Source organism: Panthera uncia (assembly GCF_023721935.1).
Source record: "Panthera uncia isolate 11264 chromosome A3 unlocalized genomic scaffold, Puncia_PCG_1.0 HiC_scaffold_11, whole genome shotgun sequence".
Classification (NCBI taxonomy): domain Eukaryota; kingdom Metazoa; phylum Chordata; class Mammalia; order Carnivora; family Felidae; genus Panthera; species Panthera uncia.
Genome location: NW_026057578.1, coordinates 92,077,163 through 92,104,475, shown reverse-complemented (window position 1 = coordinate 92,104,475; position 27,313 = coordinate 92,077,163). Strand labels below are relative to the sequence as shown.

The 27,313-nt window shown below is 35.6% G+C and overlaps 1 protein-coding gene across 4 annotated transcripts in view; it reads right to left on the bottom strand.

Moving 5' to 3' along the window:
• The window catches only part of LOC125937160 (lithostathine-like), a 224,448-nt gene that overhangs the window by 60,111 nt on the left and 137,024 nt on the right, over positions 1 to 27,313 (bottom strand). For 2 of the 4 annotated variants that reach the window (XM_049651807.1, XM_049651808.1), the window contains one exon: positions 20,219 to 20,325. The exons of the other annotated variants lie outside the window; for them this stretch is intronic. The gene's annotated coding sequence lies outside the window, so the exon portion shown is untranslated. The remainder of the gene's footprint in view (positions 1 to 20,218; positions 20,326 to 27,313) is intronic. 4 annotated transcript variants of the gene reach the window in all.

The window sequence follows — 27,313 nt, the reverse complement described above, 5'->3', positions numbered from 1 at the left end:
TTCTTCCCATTTCAAACTCTGAGCCTGTGTGTGGGTGCACGTGCTTTGAGCTTCTGTTTGTCTCTATTAATATGTGGTTTAATCACATGGAATGATTCATGTTACTTTCTTTTTTTATAATAGGCACTCAGAGTCAAATATAGACCTTGGAGTTGCACTTCATTGTTTGTTGTGTTTTATGTATGAACAGTTTTGCTCCCAAGAAAATCCTTTGAAATATATCCTTTGAGAAAAGACGTATTACCTTTAAAAAAAACCTATGGTTGTGATAACACCAATAGTAATTTCCAAGTAAAGATACTTCTCTATCTATATGATTTTTTTTTTCCATCAGGTCTTTAAAATTAATTAAATCATTATCAATGCCAATTATAAAAAAATAATTTTATCTCCTTTGGAAGTTTGAAAGACTCATACAAATATTTAAGACAACAATGCCCAGAGAAAACCACTAATTATTATTTATGAGTTTCTGTTTCTAGTCAGTCTTCCTCACCCCCTCACTCACATCCAGGAGTGAGTATGGGTTTGTATCTAATTTAGACATGTGTTATTTAAAAAAAAAAAAAAAATAATGCTTTTTTTTTTTTTTTAACGTTTATTTATTTTTGAGACAGAGAGAGACAGAGCATGAACAGGGGAGGGGCAGAGAGAGAGGGAGTCACAGAATCTGAAACAGGCTCCAGGCTCTGAGCTGTCAGCACAGAGCCCGACGCGGGGCTCGAACTCACGGACCGTGAGATCATGACCTGAGCCGAAGTCAGACGCTTAACCGACCAAGCCACCCAGCCGCCCCAATGCTTATTTATTTTTGAGAGAAAGAGAGACAGAATACGAGTAGGGGAGAGGCAGAGAGAGAGGAAAACACAGAATCTGAAGTAGGTTCCAGGTTCTGCACTGTCAGCACAGTGGGGCTGGACATAGGGCTGGAAACCCACAAACTGTGAGATCATGACCTGAGCCCAAGTCAGACACTTAACTGACTGAACCACCCAGGTGCCTCTACTATTTTTTACATAATTGTTTTGTTTACTTATTTTGAGAGAGTGCATGCACACATCTGTGTGAGTAGGGGAGAGGCAGAGAGAGACAGAGAGAGAAGAGAGGCAGAGAGAAACCTAAGCAGTCTCTGTGCTGTCAGCTCTGTGCTGGATTCCAGACACAGTGAGATCATGACCTGAACCAAAATCAAGAGTTGGCTGCTTAACCGAATTAAAGCCACCCAGGCACTCCCAGATGTTTGTTATTAATCTGCATCAGCATCCATTAAAATGCCCTGTTCCTATCTGGTCTTCAGATGTCAGTTTTCAGTGACACAGACCATTGCTGTCCTCATGAGTCTCAGCCCTACAGCAGCTTCCATTTTGCTACAATCTGTGTCACCTACACACATGGGAAACATCTTGCTGTCTCCCATGACATTTGGGTTAGATGGGAATGTCCATTCTGATGCTTCTCAGGCTTGTCTGCTGGTCACCCAATGTAAATATTTCTTCCATTCCAGCCCTGGAATAGTATCCATGTCTTACTTCAGCAATCACTCTTCAATATCTTTGCCTTCAAATTAGACTGAGTTCTTCTTATAGATTACCTTTTTTTTTTTTTAATTTTTTTTTTTTAACGTTTATTTATTTTTGAGACAGAGAGAGATAGAGCATGAACAGGGGAGGATCAGAGAGAGAGGGAGACACAGGATCTGAAACAGGCTCCAGGCTCTGAGCGGTCAGCACAGAGCCCGACGCGGGGCTCAAACTCACGGACCGTGAGATCATGACCTGAGCCGAAGTCGGACACTCAACCGACTGAGCCACCCAGGCGCCCCAACTTTTCTATCTAGAGGAGGCTAGTCTTCCCACATCTGTTTAGAATTAAGTGGTTTTCCCCAACATCTTACTTTATTATGAAAATTTTCAAACATATACAAAAGTTAAAGAGTTGTACAGTAAGCATACATATACCTACCATGCAGATTCTGGATTGTTAATATTTTGCAATATATGCTTTATTTCATGTCTATCAATATATTTATTCATCTATCCATCTATCAGTCTGTCTTTATTGGATACATTTAAAGTGAGTCCCCTTCTACATTGTATCAGGGTTGGTCTGTAGAAAAATATATAGCAGAAGTGATGGTGTGTGACTGCTAAGGCTAGATTGTGACGGGCACCAACTTTCTGCTTTGCAATCTTCCTTGGCTTTTTCACTCTAGGGGAAGCCAGCTATCATGTCATGAGCAGCACTGTAGAAAGACCCACATAATGAGGAACAGAAGACTCCTGCCAACAGACATGTGAGTGGCCTGGAAGAGGATTTCCCAATGTCAGTCAAGCATTCAGGTGCTTGACTATATTCAGCTATGTTCAGGAGATACAGCTTCTCCTATTATCTTGATTTGCAACTCCCTGAGAGAGCCTGAGCCAAAGCCACCCAGCTAAATTGCTCTCAAATTCTTCACCTATAGAAACTACAATAAATATTTGTTGTTTTAAGGCACCATGTTCTGGGGTAATTTTTTACAGAGCAATAGATAGCTAATATAATATTTTATCCTTAAAGACTTCAGCATGCTTAGAACTAACTAGAAAATTAAGAATTCAATATTTTTCTTTTTTTAATGTTTATTTATTTATTTTGAGAGAGACAGTGCAAGTGGGGAAAGGGCAGAGACAGACAGACAAACAGAAAATCCCAAGCAGGTTTCACACTCAGTGCAGAGCCTGACTCAAGGCTCGATCCCATGACCCTGAGATCATGGCCTAAGCCAAAATCAAGAGTTGGACACTTAATTGGCTGAGCCACCTTGGCACCCCTATATTTGTTTTCTGTTTTTCTGAGGCTAAGCTTACATACAATAAAATGCACAAGTCTTATGCCACTCATTGAATTTTGACTAATACATATACCAAGTGATCTAAATCCCTATTATCTACCTAAAAAGTTCCCCCATAGCTCTTCCTAGTCAATTTCTGCTCCATCCCAGACACAACTTGTATTCTGATTTTTTCATCACACAAAATTAATACAAATGGCACAAATATAATTAATACAAATGGTCAAGAAATTAATACAAATTGAACCATACAGCATATACTGTTTTTGCAAGGCTGCTTTCACTTAGAGTATTGTTTATGAGATTCACCTATTAGTTACATTTATGAGCAGTTTGTTCCTTTTTGTTGCTGAGTAGTCTCCCTCTATATAACTATACCATGATTTTTAAAACTCTATTAACCTATTGATAGACATTTAGGTTGTTTTCAGCTATTATGAAGAAACTGTCATCAACACTCTCATGCAAGCCTTTTTACAGAAATCTGTTCTCATTTGAGGTGCCTGGGTGGTTTAGCTGGTTAAGCATCTGACTCTTGATTTCAGCTCAGGTCATGATCTCACTGTTTGTGAGTTCAAGCCCACATCAGGCTCTGCATTGATGGTGCAGAGCCTGCTTGGGATTCTCTCTCTTTCCCTCTGTCTCTGCCCCTCCCCTGGTCATGCACGTGCTCTCTGCCCACCGCACCCCCCCCCCACTCTCTCAAAAATAATAAACTGAAAAAATAAATAAATATGTTCTCATTCCTCTGGATTAAAGATGTAGGAGTGGAAGGGATGAGTCATATGGCAATTACATGTTTTAAATTAGAAGAAACTTCCAGGTCTGTTGCCAAAGTGGTTGTACCACTTTATACTCCCCTTAATAATGTATGAGAATTCTGGGTGTGCCACATTCCTATCAAGACTTTTAACTTTAGCCAGTATAATGAGTGTGTGTTTATCTCATTGTTGTGTTTTTCTTCTGTTTCCTATATTTCATTTGTTTCCTGTACTTCATCTGTTTCCTATATTTCCTGTATGTTTCATTTCTCTGATTTACACTATTTTGTTTAATATTCACATATCGGCTTTGTTGTGTTTTAATTTATTTTTAAACTTCCATATGCTCATCTTGAATTCAGAAGCAATCTAATCAGTTCCTTTTTTGTTTACTTTCAACAGGGGAGGTGTTTCCCACCACCCCCATGGTTTAAAACAAAATCCCAGAGGGGTGCCTGGGTAGCTCTGTTGGTTGGACTTCCAACTCCTGATTTTGGTTCAGGTCATGATCTCACAGTTTGTGAGTTTGAGCCCCATGTCAGGCTCTGTGCTGACAGTGCAGAGCCTGCTTGGGATTCTGCGTCTCCACCTCCCCCACCCACACCGCCCCTCCCTAGCTTACTCGCTCTTTCTCTGTCAAAAAATAAACATAACTTTTTTTTAATCCCAGAAAGTGAGCATGTATTTACAAATAAATCCATCTAGATCACCTTCTTTCCTTGGGGTAGGAAGCCAAATTGCTGAGTTGTCCAGGTAAACACAAGACATCTTCAACAATACACATGGATGCATGTATATCTGAGGTAGGTATGCACAGCTCTTAGCTCAAGTCCACTGTTTGGAAGAAACACATTTGGCAACTCATACATGATGGAGGGATTATTTTTCTTTTCTGTCTTTCACTTTTATTAAAGTGAGTTTTGGATATGTATTGTCCAGTATTTACAACCACCACACTGGTTCTTGTTTCTGTCTTCATCTTTTGAGACATTATTCAAGGGATAATTTTCTGTACTATCATTATTCCTTCTGGATTATTTTCTGTGAGGATTTCCTCTTCCATATATCTTAAATTTCATGCATATTTCTCCCAGCTTTTGAATTATCTTTTTTTCCCCAAGTTTTCCCAGGAATAGTGTTGAGAAACTGATGGGGGGGAGGGGCTTAATGGGGCATCTCGCATGTCTTTAATTCCTCTTTAGCACCTCTACATTGTACGGATCTTGTTGTAAGGGCTATGTCTTCCTACCATTTTTATTACCCAGATTTCCTAACACATAGGAGATTATCAAAAATATGTTATATTTGGTTGGACTGAACTGAATGACATTACCTAATTTTAATGGACAATGAAATATTTTTTAAAAGCCATGTGACAACAGATTCTTTGCCCATTACCCTCCCCAGGATAACTACCATTCATGTTGTGACAAATATGGGGCTGGCGGGAAGCCACAGCCTTCCTGATCCCAACTCTCTGCAGCTTGGTGGTCCAGTTTCCTGCAAGTTGTACTATGTAATATGTTATTCAAAACACTGAACTTGATTACTATATAGAAACTATAGAACTACAGTTCACAGGAAAAATGTGGGCAGAGGATGGTGGTGGGATTATCTGCAAGTGGAGGAGGAGCACAGGTGGAGGGGAGACTCAGAGGTCAGAGAGCAACAGTTACAATCTAGTCAGAGGAACCAGACTGCAGAGAAGAATTTGAGCTCAGTGCTGGCAACAGCTGATGGGGTGCTATGGTTTTTAACCATAATTATTTATTGGTTTTACCTGAGAAATTTTAAACAAAATCCTGATGCCTGAACCCAGGGCTATAAGAGTTTATACTGCATCATTATATGAATAGAAAAAGGTAGTACCTCTGAGAAGATGCATCCCTGGATTCTGATGGCCTGCTCATCAGGCACACCTTTGTGTGAATTAGGGAAAAAAAAAAGTATCCCTTCCTCAGCAAATTTAGCCTACTCCAAAAGCCTAGGCTGAATTTCAGATTCCACTTGTCTCCACGCCTTAGCATCCTTGTTCAGTGAGTAGCCTATACAGCTATCAGTGGAGGCCCTGATAGGTCTCTATTCAAACCAGATGCAGTTATATTTCTGGAGGTATCTGGAAAATCGTATACATTTTTTAAAAATCTCACCAAGTGATGATGCTAAAGGAAATGAAGTTTAAAAGCTTTGAAATAGGCACCAGGTAAAGGATATTGCAGGACTTCATTCATTCTCCATTCTATCTATTTAGCAGTTATTTACTGAGCATTTAACCTATATACTTTTGAGAACCACATGAAGTTGATACACTTTTCTGCAGTGGTGGGGCTTCTTTTGAAGGTTTATGTACAGAGAAGTATTTCTACTCATTTTATAGGCACAGAGTTGCAGTACCACCTCTGAGAAATAAAATAGCTCCTCCTAACCCACTGAATACTGTAACATGATTCTCCGGTGACCATTACCCAACTTCTGGCTCTGCAGGGTGTTTCCTTTCAAGGTCACCCTGAAGTGCTAGCTATAAAGGGACTGACATAATGAGGAACATATGTCCAGAAAAAGCATGCTATCCCCCGCCCCTGTCCAGCTTTAAGAAGTTAGTGCTGAAATTGCCTGACTATCAGCAGAAGGATTAAACTTCACAGTGACAGACTTAGAGAGAGAGGGGGAGAGAAAGAAATTATTTCAGCCTCAGATATCTTTAGAGAGTTTTTGTCATTCCAGAATGGGCACCAGCATTCTGAAGAGTGGTTACTGTATTCTTCTCTTACAGAACAGAGACCCCATCACCACCTCAGTAGAGTGCTTGCCTTATAATGAGAATAAATAATAAATTAAAGATTAACAAGTAAAAAAAAAGACTAACAAATGTTGGATCATTTTATGACGAAAAAAAATTATTATTTCATAAAAATCAGCCACACTTCCCTCATGTGGAGACAACCACCATCTACACTCTGTTATATTTTCTTATTGAATTGGTATGTTAAATAGCACATGCATTTTATTAAATTGTCTTTTTATTTAAACTATATTATGAGTGTTCTATTTCCTTATATGGACTTTAGGAACATAATTTTCATTTGCTAAATGATGCAACATTGTTAAGGTTCTTAATAGACATATTGCTAAGTTACTACCCCCAACTTAAAAACATTACGTCCACCAACAATATAAGAATGACTTTTTCTATTACCTTCACCACCCTGAGATTTTTCTTTTAAGCTTTATAACTTTTGAGGTCATAATGTACTTTTTGATTTATAGTTCTTATTTTGTATTACTAGTACAATAAATAATCTATGTTTATTATTTTGGGTTTTTATAAGCATTGTTGAAAATATACATTGCCCACACTTTTTACATTGAGTTTTCGATAATTTTATTAGTTTATTTAAACTGATTTTATAAGAGCTCTCTTTTATTATAAGAATTCTTTTTTCTTTCATTTTTATAATTTTTTACAGTTTGCCTTTTAATCTTATTTATGTATTCTTCCAAGTGGAGAAAATACTTTTTAATGTTTTCAAATCTACTAACATTTTCCATTATTATTTGCATGTTTTGAGTTTATAATTAGAGTTTTATTCATCACTATAACACATGGCAATCATCTGAACTTTTTACCAGTTTATGTTTTAATTTTTAATTTACTTATATAATTCATTCTGGAATATATTTTGATTAGTGGTATGGAGTACAGCAATAATAGTTTTGTTATTGTTAACTGTTCATTACAGTGACATTTATTAAAAGATCCATCCTTTACCTATTTATATTTTCCATGCCCTATATTAAATTATTACCTTACTAGGAAATGTTTCTGGACTTACTGTTCTATTTCATTGATCTTTCTATTCTTATGTCATATTTTATTTTGTGGGGAGGGTAAACTCTTACTCCTATTTTCTTTTCAATATTTATTTGCATATTATTTTTTTCCAAATATATTTTAGGATAATTCTGTTAAACCTTCCTCCAGCACCACCCTATAACTTAGTGGCATTTTGATTTAAGGAGAATTTATGTTCCTTTAATATTAATCCTCACTGTTGTAGAACATTAAAAAATGTAAAATTTCAAACTGATTTCATAATGGCAACATGAACATGAATATCAAGAGGTTATAACTCAATTATACATCTAAATGAACTCTAAGATCCTTTACAGAAAAAATGAAAATTGATTATACAGGAATTACTACTACTACAGATGTACTAGTAATGAGGGTTACATTTTCTCTCTTGTCTAACATAAGTAAAAAATAGACAAGGTATATGAAACATATATTCAAAAAGGTAGAGGAAAAATTGAGAGACACAGAAGACATAAAAGAGGCCCAAATTGAACTTCTATAGATGAAAATTATAGTATCTGTGATATACAGCAGATTATATGATTCTGAAGAGTTAGTGAACTTGAAGATATGTAATAGAAACTACCCAAAATGAAACACACTGAGAAAAATACTGAAAAAAAAATGAATAGAACAGTTAGCTAATATGACAACTTCAGACAGCCTAATATATGTGTAGCTGAAGTCCCTTAAGGAAAAAAGAGAATACAGAAGAATTTGAAAAAATAGTGCAGACAGCAGACAAATTTTCAAATCTGATAAAAACACCTGAAAATCTGTGGACCCAAGAAGTCTAATGAACAAAGTATAGGGAGCATGAATAAAGCTACACTAAGTCACATCATAATCAAACTGCTTAAAATGATGGATAAGCAGAAAACCTTAAAAGCAAACAGGAAAAAAATTCATACAGTATGTCTGTGTAAGTTTCTTTCTTCCCAAGGAATCTAATAATAAACTATATTTATAAAATTTATTAACAAAATTCATCATGACAAATGAAAATATTTTAATAGCCACCAAAAATATATTGTTAAAAATCTAGCATTTATTCTTTTATAAAATGCTTTGTAAATTAAGAGATAACTAGTCTCTAAGCATGATAAAAAAAAATACCAATTTCAAGGTAACAGATGAAGCAAAGTGGCATATAGAATGGACAGAAAGATGTCAGCTCTCTCATTCTTAATGTATATTTTTAATGAGAATGATATAATAATCCCTAGGAGTTTTTTGTTTTGAGCCAGTTTCACTTATCATAACTTCTTTTTGGTAGTGATCTGAAAAATAGATTCAATTTTACAACTGACTCTATTACAGCTTCAAGATAGAGAATAATTGCATGTATAAATAATAGTTTTTTTCCAATGGTGGATATTTTTAGACTATGTCTCAATAACTGTATTGATTGGAATGTCCAGAACAAAATTAATAGCAAAAATAGATGTGTGGTAAAGAATGTAGCCTTGCCTAAAAAGAGAAATCTAGTTTTTGTCCCCAAATCCTAGGAGGTGATTTTTAAATCCTTAGAATTTCCTGGGTGAGAAGAGGGAGTGTTGTTCATGGTGAACCCTTTGGACACAACTAATAGCTTATGCTAATGAAGTGACTCATGGTGGACCCTTTGGTCCATATGATATCAGCCTCATCTTTGGGATTGGGGGAGATAAGACTGAGTTCAACAACATGGTCAGTCAATCAATCATGCCTAGATAAATGAAACCTCAGGAAGGACTTTGCACATAAAGCTTAAATAAGCTTTCTGGTTAGCAATACTCCATGTGTATAATAGTTTTCAGTGAGTTCTGTGTGAATCCTTCTAGCAAATTATATGAACTGAGGATAGACTCTGGAAACATCTGAACTTCATGTTACAAGTGATGGTAATCACATATGAACTCTTCCTGAAAACTTGGGAGTTGGAACCAAACTCCTTGCTGTTGGTATTAGAAGTAATGGGCAGACTTAGCAATCCGGAGGACTATGCCTTTAACCTTGCAGTTTGGTTAATTCTGGGTAATAAATGTCACCTTTGTTTTATTCTTGACTGTATTAGGAATTTTGTTAGTGTTTTATTGCTAAGCATAATCTTTACGGTGTGAGATAGATATAGTCTTTGTCATATTCTGATATTATTATTTTATTCCCAGTTTATCTAAAAAAATCGGAAATGGTTGTTAAATGCTATCAAGTCCCTTTTTATTTCTTTCTATCCAATAGTTAGTTATTTATGACTTTCCAAGCATTTTGGTAGGTACTTTACATACATTATCTCATTTAATCCTCACAACAGGCACAGAATGATTAGGCAATTTGCCTAAGGTCACAAAGTCATAATTGGTGGAAGTGGTGTTGGAAATCCCATCTAAGGCTAGATCTGGAGATCTGAATCATACTATGTGAATCACATCAACATTTTTCCTTGTGCTAAAATATCCTTTTCTAAAAATCAATTCCACTTTGTAATGTATATTTTTCTCTTAGTATTCTTCTAGATATGATTTACTGGTGTTTAAATATAAATCCTACACTGGGATGTGAGATTTGTATATAGTTTTCTTTTATTATGCTTCAAAACAGGTTTATTAACCTAGCTTGAGTAAATAAATTGGAAAGCTTTATTTCCTTTTATGTTCTAGATAAATTTATGTATTATGAGAATTCTTTGGTCCATGGCTCTTTAAGAACAATTGCTTATTAAGTCATCTGCCCTTCAGCCCTTTCTAGGAGTGGATTTTCTTTTATATGTTGTTAAAATGATTATTTTTTTCCACTATCTTTCCAGGTAACTGGTTCACTCAGAATATCTAACTCTTTGTAGTATATTTTAACACTTTATATATGTATACATGTGTATATATAAACATCCATATGTATATTTAGCATACACATGTATATATATGGAAAAATAATCTTTTCATCATCTTTTCCAAATTTATTTTTGTTGAATTTCATGTCGTATGCTTTATTATGCTTTCTTCTCTTCTCTGTCACCATTTTTTATTATGGTAAAAAATACATACTATTAGATGTACCATCTTAACTATTTTTAATTGTTCAGTTCAACAGTATTAAATATATTCACCTTACTGTGCAACAGATCTCTAGAACTTTTTCCTCTTGCCACAATGAAATTCTACATTAACTGAACCTAGTTACCCCTCCTCCCAGCCCTTACAAACCATCCTTCTACTTTTTTCTGTTTCTATGATTTTGACTACTTTAAATATTTCATATGAATGGAATCATACAGTCTTTGTCCTTTTATTACTGGCTTATTTCACTTAGCAAAGTATCCTTGAGACTCATCCATATGTATCAGAATTTTCTTCATTTTTAAAACAGCATAATATTCCATTGTATGTATATACCATATTTTCTATATCCATTCATCTGTCAATGGACATTTAGGTTGCTTCCACCTCTTGGCTATTGTGAATAATGCAATGAACCTAAGTATGTAAATTTCTCTTCAAGATATTGCTTTAAACCATTTTGGATAAATACCCAGAACTGGAATTGCAGGATCATATGCTAATTCCATTTTTAATTTCTTGAGGAACTACCATATCATTTACCATAATGACTACACCATTTTACATTCCCACTAACAGTGCACATAAGTTCCAACTCCTTTGTATAATTGCCAAGACTTGTTATTTTCAATTTTTTTTGATAGTGGCCATCCTGGTGAATTGGAGGCAACATCTCATAATGGTTTTTAATTACATTCCCCTAATCATTAATGATGTTGAACATTTTTTTCATATGCTTATTGGCTATTTATGTATGTTCTTTGGAAAAATGTCTAGTTAATTCCTTTGCCCATTTTTAATTGGGTGGTTGCTGCTATTATTGAGTTGTAGAAGTTTCTTATATATTCTGGATCATAACTCCTTATCACATATATGACTTGCAATTATTTTCTTTCATTCTGTATGTTGCCTTTCACTCTGTCAATTGCTTCCTTTGATATGCAGAAATTTAAAAGTTTTATATAGCCCTATGCAGTTATTTTTCACTTTGTTGCCTTTGCTTTTGGTGTCATATCCTAGGAATCATTGCCAAACCCAATATCCTGAAGCTTTTCCTCTATGTTTTCATCTAGGAGTTTGATAGTTTTAGACCTTACTTTTAACCCACTTTGGGTTAATTTTTGTATATAGTGTAATATAAGGGTCCAGCTTCTTTCTCTTAAACCCACTTTGAGTTAATTTTTGTATATAGTGTAATATAAGGGTCCAACTTCTTTCTCTTGCATGTGGATATCTAGTTTTCCCAACACCAGTTGTTGAAGAGACTCTCCTTTCCCCATTGGTTAGTTCTGACACTTTTGTTGAGATCATTTTACCATATACATGAGGGTTTATTTCTGAGCTCTGTTTCACTGGGGTGTGTGTGGGGGTTGGGGGTGTGGGTGTGTGGGTGTGTGTATCTTAATGTCAGTACCACACCATCTTGATTACTGATGCTTTGCAGTATTTTTTTTGAAGTCAGGAAGTATCTTGCTCCAACTTTGATTTTTTAAAAGATCGATTGCCTATTTGGGATTCCTTGAGGTCCCATATTAATTTTAGAATATATTTTTTTCTGTTTTTGAAACAATGGTTTTTGAAAAAAATGCCATTGGGATTTTGATAAGGATCTGTAGATCATTTTGGGTAATATGGGTATTTTAACAATATTCTGTCCTCTCATCCTCAGGCATATGTCCTGCCATTTATTTGTACTGTTTTTTTTTTTTTTTTTTTGGTTTTAGCAATTTTTTTATAGTTTTCAGACAAGTTTTTCTTTTTCCTGGTGAAATTTATTCCTAAGCATTTTATCTTTTTTGATGCTGTAGTAAATGGGACTATTTTCTTAATTTCCCTTTCAATTTGATTATTATTGTGTAGAAACAAACCAACTTTTGTGCATTCATTTTTCATCCTACAACTTTGCTGAAATTGTTTATTAGTTGTAATGTATTTTTTTGATGTGTGAAATCTTTTTTTTTTTTTTTTAACGTTTATTTATTTTTGAGACAGAGAGAGACAGAGCATGAACAGGGGAGGGGCAGAGAGAGAGGGAGACACAGAATCTGAAACAGGCTCCAGGCTCTGAGTGGTCAGCACAGAGCCTGACGCAGGGCTTGAACCCACGGACCGTGAGATCATGACCTGAGCTGAAGTCGGACGCCCAACCGACCGAGCCACCCAGGCGCCCCTGGAATCTTTTTTTTTAATCTTTTATGTTTATTTATTTTGAGACAGAGACAGAGTATGAGCAGGGTAGGGGCAGAGGGAGAGGGAGACAGAGAATCGAAGCAGGTTCCAGGTTCTGAGCTGTCAGCACAGCCCAACGCAGGGCACGAACCCACAAACCGTGAGATCATGACCTGAGATGAAGTCTTGACCCTTAACCGAGACACCCAGGCAACCCTGATGTGTGGAATCTTTAGGGCTTTCTACACATAAGTCATGTCATCTGTGAATACAGATCACTTTACATCTTCTTTTTCAGTTTGGATGTCTTTTATCTCTTTTTCTTGTCTAGTTGTAGTGGTTGGGACTTGCAGTACTATGTTGACCAAAACTGACAAAAGTAGTCATCCTAGGGGCGCCTGGGTGGCTCAGTTGGTTGGGCATCCAATTTCGGCTCAGGTCATGGTCTCATGGTTTGTGGGTTCGAACCCCATGTTGGGCTCTGTGCTGACAGCTCAGAGCCTGGAACCTGCTTCAGATTCTTTGTCTCCCTCCCTCTTCCCTCCTTCACTCAAGCTCTGTCTCTGTCTCTCTCTCAAAAATAAATAAACATTAAAAAAAATTTTTTTAAGTAGTCATCCTTGTCTTGTTCCTAATTTAGAGAAAAAGCTTGCGGTTTTCACCATTCAGTATATTAGCTGTGGTATGTCATATATGGCCTTTATTGCACTGAGGTATATTCCCCTATACCCAGTTTATTGAGAGGTTTTATCATGAAAGTTAGCTGAATTTTGTCAAACGCCTTTTCTGCATCAATTGTGATGGTCATGTGACTTTTTTCCTTCACTCTGTTATTATGGTATATTACATGGATTTATTTAATATGTTGAAATATCCCTGTATTCCATGCATAAATCCCACTTGGTCATGGGGTATGATCCTTTAAATGTGCTTCTGATTTCAGTTTTCTAGTATTTTGTTTAGGTTTTTGTATCAATATTCTTCAGGGCTATTGATCTGAGGTTTTCTTTTATGTATCTTCACCTGGGTTTGAGGTCAGGGTAATTCTAGCCTCATAAAATGAGTTTGGGTGTGTTATCTCCTCTTCAATTCTTTGGAAGAATTTGAGGGGGGTCAAGTATTAATTATTCTCTAGATGTCTGATAAAATTCTCCAGTGAAGCCATTTGGTCCTGGACTTTTCTTCCTTGGAAGTGTGTGTGTGTGTGTGTGTGTGTGTTTTTCCTACTTCATTATTTTTCTGCTTCAATATCCATAGTTTTAGGTCTGTTCAGGTTTTTATTTCTTCCTGATTCAGTCTTGTGTTCCTAGGAATTTATCCATTTCTTCTGAGGCATCCAATTTATTGCCATATACTTTTCATATTGGTCTCATAATTCTTTTCATTTCTGTGGCATTTGTTGTTATATTCCCTCTTTCACTTCCATTTTTAGTTATTTTACTGTTCTCTCTCTCTCTTTTTTTTTTTTTTTTTACTCTTTACTCTTGTTTTTGTTAGCCTAGGGAAGATTTTTTCAATTTTGTTGATCTTTATAAAAAGCAGCTTTTAATTTCATTGACTTTTCTATTGTTTTTCTATTCTCTGTTTAATTTATCTTTGCTCTAAGCTTTATTTTCTGCTAACTCTGGGTTTACTTTCTTTATTTTATACTTTTTTAAAGTGCAAGTTTAGTTATACTATTGATTGGAAACCTTCTTTTTTAATTTTTTAAATATTTATTTATTTTTAAATGTTTATTTTTATTTTTGAGAGAGAAAGAGAGAGACAGAGCATGAGTGGGGGAGGGACAGAAAGGAAGAGGGAGACAGAATGTGAAATAGGCTCCAGGCTCTGAGCTGTCAGGTCAGCACAGGGTCAGCACAGACCCTGACACGAGGCTCAAACTCCAGAAGGGTGAGATCATGACCTATGCTGAAGTTGGAGCTTAACCAACTGAGCTACCCAGGTGCCCCTATTTATTTATTTTTGAGAGAGAGAGAGAGAGACAGAGACAGAGTGTGAGCAGGGGAGGGGCAGAGAGACGGAGACACAGAATCTGAAGCAGGCTTCAGGCTCTGAGCTGTCAGCACAGAGACTGAGGCAGGGCTCGAACCCACAAACTGTGAGATCATGACCTGAGCCAAAGTCAGATGCTCAACCAATTCAGCCATCACGCACCCCCTTTTGTTTATTTAATGTGTTTGCTGCTATAAACTTTCTTCTTAGTATTTCTTTCATTGCATCCCATAAGTTTTGGTATGTTGTGCCTTTGTTTCCATTTTCTTGATATATTTTTTAAATTCCTTTGTGACTTTTTCTTTTACCCAGTGGTTGTTTAAGAGAATTCCTCTGTTCCTTCTGTTATTGATTTCTCACTTCATCCTGTTGTGGTCAGAGAACACAGTTTGAAATATTTCTGTTTTCTTAAATCTGTTGGGATTTGTTTTGTGGCCTAACATATGGTCTATTTTGGAGAATGTTCCATGTGCACTTGAAAATAATTTGTATACTGCTATTGTTGAGTAGAATGTTCTGTATATTTCTCAGGTTCAATTGGTCTATAATATTATGCATATTAGAATATTATAATATTCTACCTGGTTCTTCTATCCATAAATGCAAGTGGAGTATTGAAATCTCCTTTTATTATTGTGTTGCTATTTCTCCCTTCGGTTTTGTCAATGTTTGCTTCATATATTTGGGAACTCTAACATTAGGTGTATAAATATTTATAATTGTTATTCTTCCTGGTAAATTAACTCATTTATCATCATATAATGTCCTTATTTTAGTCTTGTGGCAGTTTTTGTCTTAATGTCTACTTTGATACAACTATAACTATGGTCACTCATCCTCTCTTTAGGTTCCTATTTTCATTAAATAATTTTTTCCACCCTTTCTTTTAGGCCTATGTATGTCCTTAGATCTAAAGTGAATCTCTTATAGACAGCATATAGTTGGATTTGTTACTTTTTAATTCATTCAGCCAATCTATGCCTTTTAATTGGTGCATTTAATCTATTTATGTTTAAAGTAATTCCAGATAGGGGCACCAGGGTGGCTCAGTAGGTTGAATCTGACTTTAGCTCAGGTCATGATCTCGCAGTTCATGGGTTTGAGCCCTGCATCAGGACCTGTGCTAACAGCTTGGAGCCTGGAACCTGCTTTGGATTCTGTGTCTGGCTCTCTCTCTCTGCCTCTCCCCAGGGCAGAGCTCTGTTTCTTTCTCTCTCTCTCTCAAAAATAAATAAAACATTAAAAAAATTTTTTAAGTAATTCCTGATAGAGGACTTCCTACTGACATTTTGTTAATTGCTTTCTGTATGTCTTATAGCTTTTTTGTCCATTCTCTCCTCCCTTGCTGTCTTCTTTTGTATTTCATTGATTCTTGTAGTGATATGTTTTTATTCCTTTCTTATTTACCTTTGTATATATTCTATAGATGCTTTCTTTGTGATTACTACTGCAATTATTTAAGATATCTTAAACTTATAACAATCTGTTTTAAACCGCTAAGAACTATAATACTTGACATCTCTGACATGCCTTTTTTGTTACTGATAGCACAAATGATCTTTTTGTATTGCACATACATTTATAATTTCATTTTAATACTTTTTAAAAAATTCTATACTAGATTTAAAAGTTATTTATATACCTTTAGCATTGTGTCTATAAAGTCAATGCTATAGTCAAGGTCATTTGGTTTTCTCCTATGTTATCTTCTAGGAGTTTTAGGTTTTATGTTTTACATTTTGGTCTATGATACATTTTGACTTAATTTTTTATATCTAAATTCTTTTTTTTTTTTTTTTTGCATGTGGATGTCCATATGTTCCAGCGTTCAGTTGGCTATACATGTCAGGTTCAATTGGCTATATTTCTGAGTCTGTATTAAGTTTCATTAATCTATTTTTCTATGATATTACCAATATCACACTACCTTGATTAGTGTACTTAATAATAAGTTTTAAAGTTGAGTAGTGTCCGTCCTGCAACTTTGTTCCCCCTAGTCAGTATTATGTTGGCTATTCTGGGTCTTTTGCCTTTGTAGAAATACTTTAGAATCAGTTTGTCAATATCCACAAAATAACTTGCTAAGATTTTGATCGGGATAGCATTGTATCTATTGGTCAATTTGGAAAGAACTGGTATCTTGAAAATACTGAAATCCATAGACATGAACTAATTCTTGATTTTTTTAATTCTCTGTTTTCTTTCATCAACGTCTTATAGTTTTTCTCAAATACATCCTATACATATTTTCTTTTTTTGGACTATGTTTACTTATATATGATGGTGGAAATCTAGAAGGATACACGACAAAGAGTTGACAGTGGCTATCTATGGGGTTGAGATTGGATGAAGGAACATGGATTTTTCACTTTTCCACTTTAGACATTGCCATGCTCATTGAATTTTCTACTTAGTCACTGCCATACTGATTGCACTGTTTTATATTGAGCATTTTCTAAGTAAAAAACTATACCATCTAGAGATCTTTTGTTCTAATTTAAAACCAAGGTCTTACTACTTCAGAACAAAGTCGAACCATCTTCCAAAGCAACACTATAGTCCTGCAGGAATAAACCTCAAACAGGCCTGAGCCCTGTCCTGCTTGCAGATGTCTTCAGGAAAGTGGCCTTCCCCTCACCTAGTTTCCCCCTAAATACTTAGGAATGTGAAGAAATTGAGATCATTTATTTGTCTCTGCTGGGTAGGTAGGTAGATTTGTAGCCGGAGTCTGCAGAATAGGTGGATGGAACTAGGAGAGAGAGTATTAAAAAAACAAAAAACAAAACAAAACAGAAACAAATAAAAAATCAAAGTAAGAATGGAAAAAAGCATCTTTTAAAGCCTAGCAAAATCTTTACTTTATGCAGGTGGTGTTGCTCACAGCTGCACTTGCCCAGGGAGAACTGTGTGAACCTGAGAACCATGCTTTCATAAATTTAAGAAAATATGTATAAGATCTATTTACTCTGAGAATCTGGTTGATATCTGGAGGTAAAACACACAAAAGTGAGTGGGGGTTTCTGCTCAAGTGTGTTGGAGTCTCTATAATTTCTGTCTAACTCTCCAATTTGTGGGACAGATCCATTCTTACATATATTTTATTAAATTTATACCTCAAATTTCATTTTGAGGGGTGTTAATGTAAATAGTATTGCACCTTTAATTTCAAATTCTATTTGTTCTTTGCTGTTATTTAGAAAGTGTTTGACTTGTATATTAACCTCATATCTTGCAACCTTAGTATAATTGTTGCAGAATAAATTGATTTTTCATCAATCTTTTGGATTTTTTTACATACCTTCATGTCATCTGTAAACAAAGACAGTTTTCTTTCTTCTAAATTTATCCATCTTTTATTTCCTTTTCTTATTGCAATAGGTAGAAATTCCAGTCCACTACTGAAATAAGTAGTGAGAAGAAACATTCCTGCCTTGTTCCTGATCTTATTTGGAAAACTTCTAGTTTTTCATAATGAAGTATGATATTAACTGTAGGTTTTTATAGATATTCTTTATTAAGTAAAGGAAATTCTCTATTCCCATTTCACTGAGAGGTTTTGGTTTTTTTTTTTTGTTTGTTTGTTTGTTTGTTTTTTATCATGAATGGGTGTTGGATTTTGTCAAATACTTTTTTTTCTCCTATCAATAGGCCTTTAGTAATTCGGTGGTTAGTTGCTGGGAGAGGGAAAATGTTCTATAGACCTATGATTAGATCTCAATCTTTTAGTGAATTTTTACCTGTGGACTACAAACTTCTCAGTTTTTTTTCTCCTTCTCCCCTTAGTTGGGATAGGATGGCTAGAGTGGGCTGGATTTGGGTATTGCCCTTCCCTTAGATCATTAGGGTCTGATAAGAACACCAGTAGGTTAGGATGTGGTTAATTAGTTTCTCCTGAAAGAATGAATGAATGAATGAATGAATGAGTTTCTCCTTGTTAAGAAGAACAGAGTGCTCTGGTGTATGTTAAAAGGGTTCTGTTCCTCCTCCACTCCCTTCCAGAAGCACACCAAGATTTTTCTCCCATATTTACTTTGAGAACATGATTGAGGCCTGGAGGTAAAATACACAAAAGTAAGTGGAGGTTTCTGTTTAGGTATGTTGGATTCTCTGTAATTGCCTGCCTAACTCTCCAATTTGTGGGACAGTGGTTTGCCCAGTGACCTCACTTTTTTTACAGATCTAAAATAAGGTTGTTGATTTTTCATTTTGTTTAGGATTTTATTTGTTTGGGTGAAATGGCAATTTCTAAGCTCCTTATATATGGAAACAGAAAGCAGAATTTTTGTTTTTTATTTTTATTTTTATAATTTGTTTCTCTTTACAATTGTCAGAAGTTTGTTTATATTAGTATTATTATTGTAACTAAATATTCAGTTAGACTTCAACACAAAATTTTATATAAAATGTTAGCATAGCCCTTTACACTGGAGTAAGAACCCAAAACTTTACTGAAAAATGCTTAATTATAAGCTTCACTTTCTCAGTCTTACTCAACCTTTCTCCTAGTTGCAAAGTAGCAATTATGTTATCTCATGGTTATTTGCTGACCTCTTGGTACTGGATGGCAAAGGATCCACAGGCCATAATGGTCAGTAAAACTCTGATCCTTGTGCACTCTGGTGTTCTCGGATAATAAGAGTTTGGAAGGACTCTTTCCTTCAATGTCTCTGATTTGAAAAGTATAGAGAAGTGGTTTGGTAGCATAATACAACTTTTCTGTTATAAAGTTTAGAATCAGGCTGGGCTTCTCCTTCTTCTAAATCTACTCTAATACTTCCTAAGGACCATGGCAACAGTAAAATAAGTCTTGTCACTGGCAGTTAGAAGCATCTTTTAGATACATTAATTATTGTTTTCTGCATTTTAATACATTCATTTTTGCTTCTATCTCTCCGTTTATTCTTGTCTTTGAATTGATATTCGATATTACATCTTGGAGTACTTTTTTCTTTTATAATGAATGTTCTGGACTTCCAGTGGCACCAAACCAGGTGATAGTTCTCTGATATACTCTGTTCAAGTGCTATGGCTGGAAGTGAGTTCAACAGAAGGAAACAAGGAAGGAAATACTATGTATGGGAATCACTATCTTCTCCTTTGACTGTGGGTTATCTGGCAATGGGAGACACTGTCATGAGAATTTATAGTGAATCCAATGATGCAGTCTATATGGACATTGACAAATACATCATTTATCTTACTTGTCCATTCCCTGTGAAGTTAAGTGTGGCCATATAACTGGCTTTGGCCACCGAAATGTGATAGAATTTATAGTGATGTTTGTCTGTTTTAAGCATCTGTTTAAAATTTTTTTAATGTTTTTATTTATTTATGAGAAAGAAAAAGACACAGCATGAGTGGGGGAGGGGCAGAGAGAGAGAGGGAGACATGGAATCTGAAGCAGACTCCAGGCTCTGAGCTCTCAGTATAGAGTCTGATGCCAGGCTCGAACTTGTGAACCATGAGATCATGACCTGAGCTAAAGTCAAACATTCAACCGACTGAGCCACCCAGGAGCCCCTACGTGTCTGTTTTAAAAGCTTATGCATGGTTTTGCACTTACTATTACCTTTCTGAGAGACTGGAAACCCACATCAAGATGTAGCCACTGCCTGCCTGGTTTTCTGGATTACGTCAATGAATACATGAACTCTGCATGCTCATGTTGGAGATGTACTGTTAATAATAAAAAAAACATTTGCTTTGTTAAGTGGCTGATATTTTGGAGTTGATTACTATTGCAGCTTATCTTAGCCTATTCTGACTGATAAATCCTTAGTCATTTGAGAATTTAAGCTTCAGTACATGTGATGAGTCTCCTGAGCTTCCGAGATCTAAGTAATTAGGTGCTTTCCAATTCATTGTGCCCTTTATATTTTTTTCTGTATAATATTCTTAGCTAGATCATTAGACACATCAAGTCTTATTTTACATGATAGTACAGTGATTGCAAGTATGGGTTCCAAAGGCAATCTGCTTGGTTTCACATATCAGATCTGCTATTGAACAACTGACCAAGTTACAGAGACACCCTATTCCTCTATTTTCTCATCCGTGAAATGAAGAGAACAATTCTACTTACCTCATGAGTTTTGAGGACTAAATGAGTTATTACATATAAAATACTCAGAACAGTGGGACTTACAAAGAAGGACTAACCAAATGTTTGCTTTTATCATATCTTTTAATCTACCTGTAGTCCTTAACTGAATTTCTCACATGTACTTGATCCTGTTTTTTGATTTAGCAAATGTGCTCTGCCTCTAACTTTAGATGATTTCATGGATGAATTGTTATTATTATTATTTTAAATAATGCCTTATAAGTCTCAAACAACCCTGTTCAAATAATCCTTAATGCTTAGGGAGGATGTTATGGAAGTTGTAGGGAGATGGCAGAGGTAAGGAGAGTGAGCAGAACCTATTGAAACTCTTACATTATTCTTCCATTGGCCTCTTACTTGGTGTCTGCACATGAGCCTATGCAGGTGCTGCCTGGACAGCAGCCAAGTCCCAGATCTCAAACTGATCTCAAACATCTTAATTTTGTACCTATAAACCTTGACCTGACTGTTCTACTTCAGAGTCAACACTTGTATTTGGGTATCTTATGTCAAAGGCATCTCAACTCAGTGTATTTAAGTTTGTCTTGAAGATCTCCTGTCAAATCTATTCTGGCCTCATTTTCCCCATCTTACCCAATGGCACCAGCATTCATCCAAATACACATGCCAGGAGTGATGAATCATCTTCAAATCCTCCCTTTCTCTTATGCTCCATATCCCAAATTCATTTGGGTCAAAGTAACCTCCAAAAAACCTCTTGAGTCTACTTTTCTTCATCTCTACTGCCAACAAGTGGCTATTACCTCTCTTGGACAATGCTATAGCCTTCTGCTTTGCCTACCTGTTTCTACAAATAGCTCCCTCTGTAGTTATCTTCATCTGTAGTGGAATGATCATATTCATTTATTGTTTCAATGATCTTGGCCCATCCCTTCGTGCAATCTCCAAAGGCTTCCCATTGTTTTCAGGGTAAAGAATAAAGTCCTGAATGTAGTCCTCAAGGCACTGTATGGTCTTGTCCCTATCTGACTCAGTGACCACAACTTATGCCCATCTCCCTAACTCCCAACATGTTTTAGTTTTTCAACTTGTCCTTCTCTGTCACTTCTAGCTTTTGCAAAAGAAAACTCACTGCTATTTGTCTAATGAAATCTTCCTATTTTCGGGTCTTAGCTGAAACACCCCTTCCTCAAAGGTCACTCCCTGACTTCTCTAGCTAAAACCAACTAATTTAAGTCTTAGCTATTTACTTTCTGATTAGGCTTTTGATGCCTTTGGGTATGCTCCAATGTTTGATACAAAACCAAGAAACAATGTTGTAATATAACATTGCATGGAAACCAGAGAATGTACAAAGATGATTCACTGTATTGCCCACACTGTAGCTGGGTATCTCTGAGTCCCATTCTAAGGTCTCCTTTCCCTTGCTTCCACCCCGTCAAAATACTATCTTTTATGTACCCACCTTTTTCTGTGCTTCTGTCCCCAGAGAGATAAGACAGCAGCAGCTCCTTGGTTTGGTTGTAGGAGGAGGTTCTAGTTTGTCCAAAATTTTTAGAGGGAATCATTTGTAAGAGAAATGTTTCCTTTCCTAATATTTATGCCATTACTTTGTGTTCTTTTTCTAGTTTATGAATATATTCTCTCACAAATAAAAAAAAAATGACTGAGTTGAGGAGCAGTGAAAATGGGAATGTAAAAGAAAGAGTCAACTGAGGAAGAAAAAGATCTCACCCTGCTATGTACACTTATTACAGACTTTAACTGATTTGGAAATATTTTGCCTTCCCTGCTACAATAGAGGACAAGGACCCTCTCTATTTTTCTAGCCATTTTGTATCTAGTATACAGCACAGTGACTGATAAGAAGAAGACTTTTTCTAGTGGCTTAGTAAATATGGAATGACTTGTCTGTACAACTATTGACTGTGATCCAAAGTGAATTATCTTACAGCTTGCTCTTTTTAAAAACATCTTTCCTAAAAACAGGTAATTAAAAGGAGGGCATATCTTATTAACTAAATTAATTTCAGTTTATGATTTGCACTGTCAAGAGACACTGAGAACAGTATTATTTATTTTTATTCATTTATGCTTTAATGCTTATATATTTATACTTGGTGGAGCCAAAGCTTTATTTCCCTAATTGTATGCGTTCCTCTGATGTATTTACTTACATATTGACAAATTAAGTTATTTTTTATTATGATTACTAGACACACATGTTTGGGAGCACATTTTGTGCTATGATTCTGGGGAATAACAAATTAGGAAACAAAATGTGCAGCTTCGTCCTCTTTGACATCTAGTGTATGGTGACTGACAGTTTAATAGGAAATTCTGGCAGGGCTTGCCCTAGATCATGGGACACATGTCACCTGCTTGGCTCAAGCATCTAATATACTACTACAAAATGTAGATATTTACTTGAATTCACATCTCAAAGCTCTAAAATTCTGGGTTTTTTTCCCCTCTATTTTAATTTGGCACCTTCTATTCTCGCACAATGGCAAAATGTGTCCGAGTATAGCTGCAGGTTTTTCAATTTCTCCTTAGATCTACTCGACCTGAGAACACTGTGATTGGGTGTGAGTTTGCAATCGTGGTTTTTCTTTAGAATCTTATTTTCTATATTTGACTTGATTAAGATCTTGCTAGAATAAAATGAAAAAAAATAATAAGAATGAAGGAAAAACATAAAAAGCAATATTAATAATATACATTGTCTTGGTTAGGGAAGGCTGATAAACAGGAGATTTGCTTAATTCCAATTTACTGGTTTGTTTTTGTGGGGAGTTTTGCATATATTTGATAATGGCAAAAACACCTTATTATCAATGTTATTTACATAATCAGTAAAATACTTTTGTGCTATGATTTCCTGTCTTTATATGAGAAAAAGTAAAAATGATGCTGTCATTCTAATCTCAGTGTTTGCACTGGGTCTTTATTTGTTTTTTAATTAAATAGTGAAAAATATCTTTTTTATGTTGAGCAACACTAAAATTAGATATTCTTTTAAACCTTTGAGCGAATATGACTGGCAGTTTAGAATTTTATGTTATCTATTTTTCTTTCAACTATTCTCATCCATTTAATAAAAATGGTCAGATATAAGAACTATACTTAAACCAGCATTAATTGTTATGTGTTTATTAAAGCCAAATACATAAATTAGATTGTAGGAGTTACAAATCAACTTTTAATCTTTTTAAGAAATGTTACTGTTATAAGAAAAATTAAAGATCAAATAACAAATTAAGTATTATGCTTTAATAGAAAGTATCTCCCATAATTCTACTACCCAGAAATAACCATTGTTAATATCTCTGTGTACATTCTTTCAAACATGTACACACACACCTGTACACATATATACCCACACAACCTTACAAATAGGATTTCATACTATAAAAACTACTTACACTTAAGTCTGTGTGACTGACATATTCTAATTTACTTAAATTCTCCTACCCAATATTAATGTGGAAACTCTATTATGTGAATATTCCATAATTAATTTCACTAATTCCCTATTCTTTGATGTTTGGAACATTTTTGATGTTCTAATATTGAAAATAATGGATCAAGGTATTTTGCAAATATTTCAGGTTTCTATTTTTAACAAAAGATTCATTCTCCAACATTTAGAAAGCTCTGAACATTTTTTTCCTACATTTTTTATGTTTTATTTATTTTTGAGAGAGACAGAGCATGAATGGGTAGGGGCAGAGAGAGAGGGAGACACAGAATCTGAAGCAGGTTCCAGGCTCTGAGCTGTCAGCACAGAGCCTGATGCGAGGCTAGAACCCACGAACCATGAGATCATGACTTGAGCTGAAGTCGGACAGTTAACTGACTGAGCCACCCAGGCACCCTTGGACATTTAAAAAAAATTTTTTTTAACATTTACTTATTTTTGAGAGAGAGACAGAGGCACAGCACGAGTGGGGGAGAGGTAGAGAGAAAGGGAAACAAAGAATCTGAAGCAGGCTCCAGGCTGCGAGCTGTCAGCACAGAGCTAGATGTGGGCCTGAACTCAAGAACCATGAGATCATGATCTGACCTGAAGTCAGATGCTTAACCAACTGAGCCACTCAGGTGCTCCATTCCTTGGACATTTTTGATGGAAGAAGAAAGTGCCTCTTGGAGACTAAAATCCCCTAGAATAAAAAGTAACACAAGGAAAAAGGGAGTGAAGCAGAGAGGCATGGTCCAGTTAAGGACAAATGTTTCTGATGTCAAGGGGAATCAGAGTAAATTCAGTTCTTTGGACTGAAATATTTCCCCTGGTGCACCCCATGGATTCTGGGTTTAATTCTAGGAAGAGGATGTTAACACAAAATACAGGTGTTATTTTTACTAAATCTCACTGGGCAAAGCAACACTGTTGGATATTCAGAGGGGATGAGTATAGGTAAGTAGGGGAGAAAGATATTCTTTGAATATTGTTCGGAGAACACTACTATAGGAATAGGAAAATAACAAAATCTACAAGGCACCTTTGGTGCTCATCCACCTCAGTACATCAGTTCCTGGGAAATGACAACAATGCCCAGAGATAGGCATCTCATCAAAGTACCTGGAATTATATCAAAACTTCTCTCCAATTACATTCTCAGAGAGCTGAATACTTAGAAAGTACAAGAGAAAGGATCATGAAGGTAAGAGTGTAACCTGTCCCTAGCGGTAGTAGATACAGTTACAGTACAACTTTCCAAAAATTTTACATCTATTGCACTTACAAAAGAGGTTTAAAATATGTCTTATTATTTTAAAGCTGACCATCTGGTTCTGACTATCCAGATTAAGAGACAGAACATTATTTGTACCTTACAGCTTCCTGTGTATTTCCCCTACCCCATCTCCCAGAGTCGACCACAATCATGAGTTTTCTGTTAACCATTTTCACACTCCTTTTAACAGGTTTTAACATTTATGTAGGTATTCTTAACCAATATATTATTTAGTTTACTCTATTTTTGCTTCTCTTTAAATCTCTTACTATATTACTCTGAGATATGCTTCTTTTGCTCAACATTGTTTAAAATTTATACATGAACATCTTTTTATGGTTAAGCCAGGTTGATGCATGTACTAAGCAGTCCATTCATTTTTCCATTGAATAAATACTCAAACTAATTATTCATTCTACCACTGGTGGTAATTTTAATTATTTCATGTTTTTTTCTTTTTTTAAATTTTTAAAAATGTTTTATTACCTGTATTTGAGAGACAGAGAGAGCACAAGCATGGGAGGGGCAGAGAGAGGAGGAGACACAGAATCTGAAGCAGGCTCCAGGCTCCAAGCTATCAGCACAAATCCCGACACAGGACTCAAACCCATGAACCATGAGATCATTACCTGAGCCAAAGTTGGATGGTTAATCAACTGAGCCACCCAGATGCCCCTCAAGTTTTTATGTTTTTATTGACACTGCTGCTATAGACATTCTTTATACATGACACCTGATAACATCTGCAAGATTTTTTCCTAAGGTATAGGCATATGAGATGCAATACTTTTTTTCTAAAGAATATATCTAAGTGGAATTTGCCAATGCTCAGGTTATTAATTTTGTCAACATCAAGCTTATTATCTCTTAAAGACAACCTACTTTTAGATTTTTTATCCTTTCTATGCTTATTTTTTATGCCATTAATTTTTAACTTTGATCTTTCTTTCCTGTTATGTTCTTTGGATTTATTTTGAAGTAGTTTTTTTTTTTTTTAATTTTTATTTATTTATTTAACTTACATCCAAGTTAGATAGCATATAGTACAACAATGATTTCGGGAGTAGATTCCTTAATGCCCCTTACATTTAGGCCATCCCCACTCCTACAACCCCTACAGTAACCCTCTGTTTATTCTCCATATTTAAGAGTCTCATGTTTTTGTCCATCTCCCTGTTTTTATATTATTTTTGCTTCACTTCCCTTATATTCATCTTTGTTTCTGAAAGTCCTCATATAAGTGAAGTCATGTGATATTTGTCTTTCTCTGACTAATTTCACTTAGCATAATACACTCTAGTTCCATCCAAGTAATTGCAAATGGCAAGATTTCATTCTTTTTGATTGCCGAGTAATACTCCATTGCATATATATACCACATCTTCTTTATCCATTCATCCATCGATGGACATTTGGGCTCTGTCCATAGTTTGGCTATTGTTGACAGTGCTGCTATAAACATGGGGGTACATGTGCCCCTTCGAAAAAGCATACCTGTATCCCTTGGATAAATGCCTAGTAGTGCAATTGCTAGGTCGTAGGGTGGTTCTATTTTTAACTATTTGAAGGAACCTCCATACTGTTTTCCAGAGTGGTTGCACCAGTTTGCATTCCCACCAGCAGTGAAAAAGAGATCTTCTTTCTCCGCATTCTCACCAACTTCTGTTGTTGCATGAGTTGTTAATGGTAGCCATTCTGGCAGGTGTGAAGGGGTATCTCCTTGTGGTTTTGATTTGTATTTCCCTGATGATGAGTGATGTTGAGCATTTTTTCATGTACCGGTTGGCAATCTGGATGTCTTCTTTGGAAAAGTGTCTATCCATATCTTTTCCCCATTTCTTCACTGGGTTATTTGCTTATTGGG